Raw genomic sequence first — 10,454 nt, forward strand, 5'->3', positions numbered from 1 at the left:
CCCGCAGCTGTGGTAGTTTTGGAAAGCAGCGAGCTCAGAGCACTGAGCTAGGTCTGCGTCCTGCGCTCGCGCGGCTCGGTCTCCGCACTTCTCCCTTCCCTCCTCCCCCGCTCGCGTGATTTGCCCACCTGTAGGTGACTTCGGTTGTGGGCCTCTTCGTCTTGCCTGTCTGCTGTGCAGGGAGTCCTTTGTGGAGTTTTTGTTGTTCGATTAGTTGTAAATTCTAGGGGAGCTTTACAGAGGCTCACCTCACACTGCCTTTTTAATGACGTCCCAGTTGCTTTATTTTTATTTTTATTGGGGAACAGTTTGTTTTTCCAGGGCCCATCAGCTCCAAGTCAAGTCATTGTCCTTCAATCTAGTTGTGGAGGGCGCAGCTCAGCTCCAAGTACAGTCGCTGTCATCAATCTTAGTTGCAGGGGGCGCAGCCCACCATCCTATGCGTGAATTGAGCCAGCAACCTGGTTAAGAACTCACTCTAAGCAACTGAGCCATCCAGCCGCCCTTTATTTTTATTTTTTTTTAACACTAAACACTTTTATTACATGAGCAAAGTAAAATAGGAGGGAGAAGGATCTATTTGCCTTTCTGGGCCCTGGTTTTCCTCAGATAGAACTCCAACTCTTTGCCCTCTGGCGCATAGTCATTGGCTCAGCCATGTTGGCTTGGTCTTGAACCAATGCACGCAAGAAGCCTGCCCCTCCAAAACTACTGCTCTAGAAGACTGCTGATTTTGGCATTCTTTTTCCTTTCATCATGCTTATTCTGCATTTTCTTTGAACGTTTTTTGTTTAAAATCATTTCCTCCTCAGGAGTCCATTTGGCCCCCTTCTTGCGGCCCAGGGGCAGTGGGACTCAGACCACTGTCAGCAGGATGTGCTATGAATGAGCACGATGAAGTCCTTTACTAGAGCCTCAGTGTGCCCAGTTCATTGTTGGATCCACTGCAGGAAACAAATCCTTGCTTTGTGTGTACAACACTCAGAGACCCAGGAGAAGTTTTCCACGTCCTGTCTCAAGGCACGGTACTTCTTGTTATCTCCCTGCACGTGCTCGGAATGGGTGTATGAGGTGGAGGCCAGTCTTAGTGTTGGCAGCAGAGTGTCCCAGCTCATATTTTTACATCTTGTGCTACGGCTTTCTCTTTTCCCCGCTCTTGTGGTGCTTGTGCTAGATGTCCCAAGAGATGTCCATGGCTCGGTACCAACTGTAAAGAGCTGTTACCAGAGATGGGGGCCCTTCTTGGGGAAATGTCCCGGCTTGGCTCTCACACCAAGGGTCGAACCCAGCAGAATTTTGCTAGGTTCTCACAACCAGGGTTTGAACTGGGCCTTGGGGAGGCGAACTGGGAAACTTAGCCACTAAGTTACTGGAGGATGGGTCCTTCTGGCGTGGTGTCCAGGTTCTTGGCATCTCGAGCAAAGAATTGAATGAGATGCAGGTAAAGTGGTGAGAGAGAAGTTTATTAGAAGTGATAGCACACTCCAAAGAATTAGGAGTGGGCCAAGCACAAAGAAAAGTGGCTCAAGGCAGCATTATTAGGAGAAAAAGTACATTCCAAAGGGTTTGGAGCAGGCCCTGAGCAAAAGCAAGGCTCAAAAGGGCTCAAACTTCATTATTAGAAGGGAAAGTACATGCCAAAGGGTTTGGAGCAGGCCCTGTGGAAAGGCAAGTTTAAAGAGAGGGGCTCCTGGACTTCCGGAAAAATGGCGGCGTGAGGTGAGCCTCTGTAAAACTCCCCAGGAATTTACAACGAATCGAACAACAAAAACTCCACAAAGGACTCCCTGCACAGCAGACAGGCAAGACGAAGAGGCCCACTACCGACTGAAATCACCTACAGGTGGGAGATTCGCGCGAGTGGAGGGAGGAGGAAAGGGAGAAGTGTGTGGAGACGGAGCCGCGCAGGCGCAGGACGCAGACCTCATCAGTGCACCAAGCTCGCTGCTTCCCGAAACTACCGCAGCTGCGAGTGAGGGAAGAACTCGGACTGCTAGGGATCCGCTTGTGGCCCACAGGGCTGAGGGGACAGCATATACCATGGCTGAACCCAACGCTCACGGCAGAGACCTCAGAGAAAAGACTGAGGGAAAAAGGCTGAAAACAGTGGTTTAAGCCCGCACTGCCGAACAGATAATGGAGCCTTAGGCACTGAGTCTAGCCACCCCCTCCCACTCCTCCCAGAGCTCGCCCCGCCCACACCTGCCCAGTGCTAGAAGCGAAACAGTAGCAGTGTCAGATCAAAACAACAGAAAATCTGCTGTTTTGAGAACTGTGGGCCGCAGACACAAATTCACAGCCCAACTAGTTCCAGCAAAGGGGAGGGAGCCGTGGAAGCAGGACCGGCTGTGGTGGTGGTTGCTGCCATTGCTCTGGACCACCTCTCACAACTTACCCCACCCCTGACCCCACCTATCTGGGTGGATCCCTGCAGGAGTAAACAGAACTGCTGAAACATACGGGCTCTGAATCAGGAGCTGGAAGAGCTTTGGAACATCAAAAGCTCTCCGCATACCCACCGGGACACTGCGCCCTGTGACCTAGACGAACTATTAACAGAGGAGAAGCCCTTCTCCCAGGGAATCCCCCCATTGTGTGAGAAGCAGAAATAGTGCAGAGAACACAGCACTACCGTGTGGGAGAAGAAAAATAAATTGCAGTTGGAGAAATAATAAGACATTCTACCAACAAGTACTGGAAAACAAAAGAAAGACCTCTTCCTATCAACCTGTTGCAGAAGTCACTCCTGTAGATGTCTAGGAAGAGAAATAGTAAACCAGTAATCGCCATGAATAACCAAGGCAACAAGATAGCTCAGAAAGAAAGTGAAAAGTCTCCAGAGAAGGCACTTAAAGATACAGAAATATGTGACTTAAATGACAGAGAATTCAAGATTGCAGTTCTGAAAAAACTCAACGAGATACAAGAAAACACAGATAGGCAGTTAAATGAACTCAGAAACTCAATCAAAGAACAGCATGAGCATTTTATGAAAGAGATTGAAATTTTAGAAAAGAACCAAATAGAATTTCTGGAGATTAAGGACTCAATAGAAGAAATTAAGAATGAAATAGCCAGCTTAGGTAGTAGAGTTGACCAGATGGAGGAAAGAATCAGTGACATCGAAGATAGAAACCTGGAAATGACACAAATTGAAGAAGAAAGAGACTTGAGACTTAAAAGAAATGAAAGAACTCTACAAGAACTTTCTGACTCCATCAGAAAGAGCAATATAAGAATAATGGGCATACCAGAAGGAGAAGAAAGAGAGAAGGGAACAGAGAATATATTCAAACAAATCGTCGATGAGAACTTCCCAAATTTGTGGCCAGAACTGGACCCTCATCCAAAAGCAAATAGAACACCTAGTTACCTCAATCACAACAGGCCGTCTCCAAGGCACATTGTATTGAAGCTGTCTAAAATCAACGACAAAGAAAGAATCCTCAAGGCAGCCAGGGAAAAGAAGACGGTAACTTACAAAGGAAAGCCCATTAGATTATCATCAGATTTTTCAGCAGAAACTCTACAAGCCAGGAGGGAGTGGAACCAAATATTCAAACTATTGAAAGAGAGAAACCATGAGCCAAGAATAATATATCCAGCAAAGATATCCTTTAGATATGAAGGAGGAATAAAGACCTTTCCAGACATACAGAAGCTGAGGGAATTTTCTAATACACGACCTGCACTACAAGAAATACTAAAGGAGGCTATTCGACCACCATCAACAGGGACAATTTGTGGCAACCAAAACATAAAAAAAGGGAGAGTAAAGGCCTGAACCGGAATATGGGAATGGAGAAAGTAAGCGTGCTGAAGAAAATGGAATACTCTAAATATCAAACTTTCTTTTACATAAACTTAAGGGTAACCACTCAAAATAAATCCAGAATTGAAATATATACTGAAATAAAAGAAGAAACAGAGGGAAACATCATAGAATACCACCACACAGAAATAATAGACAACAACAAAAGGCAAAGAAACAATGGAGACACAGCCTTACCAGAAAACTAAAGATAGAATGACAGGAAATCCTCACATATCAATAATCACCCTAAATGTAAATGGACTGAACTCACCAATAAAAAGGCACAGAGTAGCAGATTGGATCAAAAACTAAACCCAACCATATGCTGTCTCCAAGAGACACATCTCAGCTACAAGGACAAGCATAGACTCAAAGTGAAAGGGTGGAAATTGACACTCCAAGCAAATGGTACCCAGAGAAAATCAGGTGTAGCCATAATGATATCAGATGAAACAGACTTCAAGGTGAAAAAGATAACAAGAGACAAAGATGGACATTTCATAATGGTGAAGGGACTGTACAACAAGAAGACATAACAGTCATCAATATTTATGCCCCCAATCAGGGAGCACCAAATACACCAAGCAACTACTAACAGAACTAAAGGGAGAAATTGACCAAAACACAATTATACTAGGGGACTTAAATACATCATTGACAGCTATGGATAGATCATCCAAACAGAAAATAAATAACGAAATAGTAGCCCTAAATGACACATTAGATGAAATGGACATAATTGACATTTATAGAGCACTTCATCCTAAAACATCAGACTATACATTCTTTTCTAGTGTACATGGAACATTCTCAAGGATAGACCATATATTGGGACATAAAATCAGTCTCAACAAATTTAAGAAGATTGAAATCATACCATGCATATTCTCTGATCACAAGGCTTTGAAATTGGATATCAACTGTAAAAAGAAAGCCGGGAAAAACACAAATACATGGAGATTAAACAACATACTTTTAAAGAAGGACTGGGTCAAAGAAGAAATTAGAGGAGAGATCAAAAGATACATAGAAACAAATGACAATGAAAATACATCCTACCAAAATTTTTGGGATGCAGCGAAAGCAGTTTTAAGAGGGAAATTTATCTCATTACAGGCCTATCTCAAGAAACAAGAAAACTCCCAAATAAATAACCTCATGTTACACCTTAAAGAACTAGAAAAAGAAGAACAAGTAAAACCCAAGGTCAGCAGAAGAAAGGAAATAATAAAAATTAGAGCAGAACTAAATGAAATAGAGAACAAAAAGACAATAGAAAAAATTAATGTGACAAAGAGCTGGTTCTTTGAAAAGATTAACAAAATTGACAAACCCTTGGCTAGACTTACTAAGATAAAAGAGAGAAGACACTGATTAACAAAATCAGAAACGTAAAAGGGGAAGTTATCACGGACACCACAGAAATACAAAGGATCATCCAAGAATACTATGAAGGACTATATGCCACCAAATTCAACAACCTAGAAGAAATGGACAAGTTCTTAGAAACATATAGCCTTCCAAGGCTGAACCATGAAGAACTGGAAAATCTAAACAGACCGATCACCAGTAACGAAATTGAATCAGTCATCCAAAACCTTCCCAAAAGCAAAAGTCCGGGACCAGATGGCTTCACTAGTGAATTCTACCAAACCTTCAAAGAGGATCTAATACCAATTCTGCACAAACTCTTCCAAAAAATTGAAGAAGAGACAGTACTCCCTAACTCATTTTATGAGGCCAACATTACCCTGATACCAAAACCTGGTAAGGACAGCACAAAAAAAGAAAACTACAGACCAATATCTCTAATGAATACCGATGCAAAAATCCTAAATAAAATTCTAGCAAATCAAATACAACAATGCATTAAAAAGATTATTCATCACGACCAAGTGGGGTTCATCCCTGTGGCACAAGGATGGTTCAACATACGGAAATCCATCAATGTGATACATCACATAAACAAAATAAAGGACAAAAATCATATGATTATATCAATTGATGCAGAAAAAGCATTTGACAAGATACAACATCCATTTATGATTAAAACACTTAATAAAATGGGTATAGAAGGAAAATACCTTAACATAATAAAGGCCATATATGACAAGCCCTCTGCTAATCTCATAATTAATGGAGAAAAACTGAAGCCCTTTGCTCTACGTTCAGGAACACGACAGGGATGTCCCCTATCACCTCTGCTTTTCAACATAGTGTTGGAAGTCCTTGCCAGAGCAATCAGGCAAGAGAAAGAAATAAAAGGCATCCAAATTGGGAATGAAGAAGTTAAATTATCACTCTTTGCAGATGACATGATGCTATATATAGAAAACCCTAAAGACTCCACCAAAAAGCTATTAGAAACAATCAACGAATACAGTAAAGTTGCGGCTACAAAATCAACGCACAAAAGTCCATTGCCTTCCTATATACTAACAATGAAATCTCAGAAACAGAAATACAAAAAACAATTCCTTTTGCAATTGCAGCAAAAAGAATAAAATACCTAGGAATAAACTTAACCAAGGATGTGAAAGACCTATATGCTGAAAACTACAAGACATTTTTGAAAGAAATTGAAGAAGACACAAAGAAATGGAAAGACATTCCGTGCTCATGGATTGGAAGAATCAACATAGTTAAAATGGCCATATTACCCAAAGCAATATACAGATTCAATGCAATCCCCATCAAAATCCCAATGGCATATTTTAAAGAAATAGAACAAAAAATCATCAGATTTGTTTGGAACCACAAAAGACCCCGAATAGCCAAAGCAATCTTAAGAAAAAAGAACAATAATGGAGGTATCTCACTTCCTGACTTTGGCTTGTACTACAGGGCTACAATAATCAAAACAGCATGGTATTGGCAGAAAAACAGACACATAGACCAATGGAATAGAATTGAGAACCCAGAAATAAAACCACATAAATATGGACAGATAATTTTTGACAAAGAAGCTAAAAACATACAATGGAGCAAAGACAGCCTCTTCAATAAATGGTGCTGGGAGAATTGGATAGCCACGTGCAAAAGAATGAAACTGGACTGCTATTTGTCACCATGTACCAAAGTTAATTCAAAATGGATCAAAGACTTAAGCATAAGACCTGACACAATAAACTGCATAGAAGAAAACATAGGTACTAAACTTATGGACCTTGGGTTCAAAGAGCATTTTATGAACTTGACTCCAAAGGCAATGGAAGTAAAAGCTAAAATAAACGAATGGGACTATATGAAACTTAAAAGCTTCTGCACAGCAAAAGAAACCATTGACAAAATAAAGAGGCCACCAACTGAATGGGAGAAGATTTTTGCAAACAGTGCCTCCGATAAGGGGCTAGTATCCAGAATATACAAGGAACTCATGCAACTCAACAACAAAAAAACAAACAACCCAATTGAAAAATGGGCAGAGGACTTGAAGAGATCTTTCTCCAAAGAGGACATACAAATGGCAAATAGACATATGAAAAAATGCTCAACATCACTAATCATCAGAGAAATGCAAGTCAAAACCACAATGAGATATCACCTCACCCCAGTCAGAATGGCTATCATCAACAAAATAAATAATAACAAATGTTGGAGAGGCTGTGGAGAAAAAGGAACCCTCATACACTGTTGGTGGGAATGCAGACTGGTGCAGCCGTTATGGAAGGCAGTGTGGAGGTTCCTCAAAGAATTACGAATAGAATTGCCATATGACCCAGCAATCCCTCTCCTGGGTATCTACCCAAAAAATCTGAAAACATTTAGAGATAAAGACACGTGTGCTCCAATGTTCATTGCAGCTTTGTTTACTTGGCCAAGACATGGAAACAACCAAAATGTCCTTCGATAGATGAATGGATAAAGAAGTTGTGGTATATATACACAATGGAATACTATTCGGCAGTAAGAAAAGATGATATAGGAACATTTGTGACAACATGGATGGATCTTGAGAGAGTAATGCTGAGCGAAACAAGTCAGACAGAAAAAGCAGAGAACCATGTGATTTCACTGATATGTGGTATATAAACCAAAAACAACAAAAGAACAAGACAAACAAATGAGAAACAGAAACTCATAGACACAGACAATAATTTAGTGGTTGCCATAGGGTAAGGGGGGCGGGGGGTGGGGGGTGGGAGATGAGAGTAAGGGGGATCGAATATATGGTGATGGAAGGAGAACTGACTCTGGATGATGAACACACAATGGGATTTATAGATGATGTAATACAGAATTGTACACCTGAAATCTATGTAATTTTACTCTTAATTGTCACCCCAATAAATTTAATAAAATAAAATAAAAAATAAAAAAAAAAGAGAGGGGCTCCAGGCTCAATGCTCAAGAGGCAGTGGCTAGCGGGAACCTGGGGGTTTTCTCTTTTTTTCTCTGCAATGGGCTGTTCCTCTTCCAGTGCAGGACCACTTGATTGACACCTGTGATTGATAATGGGCTATTACCTCATCCTCTCAGACTGTGCATGACCCTTCCCAGAGTTCAGTCTGTTATAATGATACTAATGAACTTCTGGGCATACGTATAATATTATAATGATGATATAATGAGGCTAGGGTGAGATGGAGGTCGTGGTGGCCTCTACCAGTGGTTAATGCTTAGGGCAAATAAGGGAAGAATTTGGGAGGTCTCCAGGCAGTGTTCCCCATAGATTGTGTTGGACATGCAGGAATGCAGAGACCCAATTACCTGTTTCTAACTGCCTGCCTTGTTTTCCCTGAGAGACGTGCCCCCCACAAATCTCTGTGGGGAGTTGAGGGACAGGAGGTCTCTTCTTCTGTATCTGCTTAAGCTGAGAAGGGGGGTAGAGCTGTCCCTACCTAATGGGGATTCACGAAACTCTCGCCCTATCTGTCCTTAAATAAAGAAGATGGGGTTTCTTCTTCCTTAGTCAGGGTGCACTGGAAGCTTTGCTGACAGCCCTAAATGGGGTAGACAGATGTTAGTTAATAAATTAAAAGTGCTGGCTCCAGGGATGGGACTCGAAGCCCAATTATCTTAACTTTACCCAGGGGTTAGGTATGCAATGGCCTGGAGTAGTGTTAAAACCCATTTGGTCTCTGGGATGGTGTTTATTTTATCCAAGAGTTAGGTCTGCAATGGTCTGGGGGAATGTTGGGCTACAATGACTATAGCCCACAGGCTTTTAAGTAGTTATTAAGCAGGGGTGAGAGACATTCTGTGATTTAGGCTAGGAGCAATCTTCAGTTTAGGATTTAGAAACTGATTAGAAGAGTGATAAGACCAGGGACTAAGGAGCTAAGAAATTAGGGAAAATGAGACTTAAAATTTCTATAGTGAGGGAGGCTTAAAATTTTTATAGTGAGGGAGCTCTCCCATAACAGAGCGATGGGTTTATGCTTTTTACTGTCATTTTCTTGAGGTTTGGGGAGAATGTAAACTAATATATGGTTTCAACTTGCCATCTTTAACTGAAACTAGTTTGTTCTTTATTGAACTTCTTTCTAGACATAAATGTCCATCTCCCTACTAACTGAGCTTCTTAAGAAATTCTTCGTTTTTCTTTTTCTTCCTTTCTTTTCCCTAAAAAAGAAGAAAAACAACAACAAAAACCAGCAAACAGCACAATGGTTAGACATGGTAGGAGCTTATAAAGATTTATGACTGGACCTGTGCCTTCATGCTATTTAATTTAACTTCTCTAGCCTTGACAAATGGGCAGTCAACAAATAAATATTTACCAAATATTTACTCTTTGCCAGATAATATGCAAGCCTCCCAGGCATACCACAGAGATCAAACTTGACTGAGTTAAAATATCTCCAGTGCTATGAGCTCACTACCTCCTAAAGCAGCCTATCTGTTGCCAAGGAGCTCCTGAAACCTGGTTACTTCCGCTCAGTGGTCCAAATTCCTCCTGGCAGAGCCTCCGTATTCTTAAGACAGACCTCCTGTTAAATAAAGATTACTTATGATCCTGTCTTCCTCATATTTTTTCTTCAGCCACCCACAGTCAGTTCTTTCAGCTGCTTCTCCTGTGATGCAGTCACCAACCCTTAGCACCCGCCTCAATTCTCTCCCCATCACAGCCTCTCTGTGAGTAGGAAGGTATATATATATATATATATATATATATATATATATATATATATATATATATATATATGGTCTTTGTGCCTATGTTCCTAGCACAGAGCTTCAAAAGCACTTGGCATTTTCTGAATAATAGGAGAATCTTTTGTTATTCATGACATGCCTCTTTCAACCACACCTGTGTTAATGCTAATGAGGTGACTCAAGGAAGATCCATGATTTCAGAATGAGGGCTGGGCTGGTCATCAGGAAAACCAACCAAGTTATTAGAGGATTGGAACTTTTAGCCCCCTAACCTTGACCTCCAAAGAGGAGAAAGGGGCTACGGGTTGAGTTCAACCAAGTGGCCAACAATTTAATCAGTCATACCTATAGTATGTAATGAAACCACTACAAAACCTCTAAACAATGAGGCTCAGAAAGCTTCCAGGTTGGGGAGCACATCAATGTACCGGTACTAAGAGGGAGGTACACTTTGACTCCATGGGACAGATGCTCTTGTGCTCAGGACTCTTCCAGACATTGCCCTAGATTCCTCTACATCTGGCTATTCATTTGTATCTTT

The 10,454-nt window shown here is 41.3% G+C and overlaps 1 pseudogene; it reads right to left on the reverse strand.

Moving 5' to 3' along the window:
* Window positions 1-576: 576 nt before the first annotated feature.
* Window positions 577-1,194, reverse strand: LOC109440000 (small ribosomal subunit protein eS8; annotated as a pseudogene).
* Between the last annotated feature and the right edge of the window lie 9,260 nt (window positions 1,195-10,454).

Source organism: Rhinolophus sinicus, linkage group LG06, assembly GCF_036562045.2.
Source record: "Rhinolophus sinicus isolate RSC01 linkage group LG06, ASM3656204v1, whole genome shotgun sequence".
Taxonomy (NCBI): domain Eukaryota; kingdom Metazoa; phylum Chordata; class Mammalia; order Chiroptera; family Rhinolophidae; genus Rhinolophus; species Rhinolophus sinicus.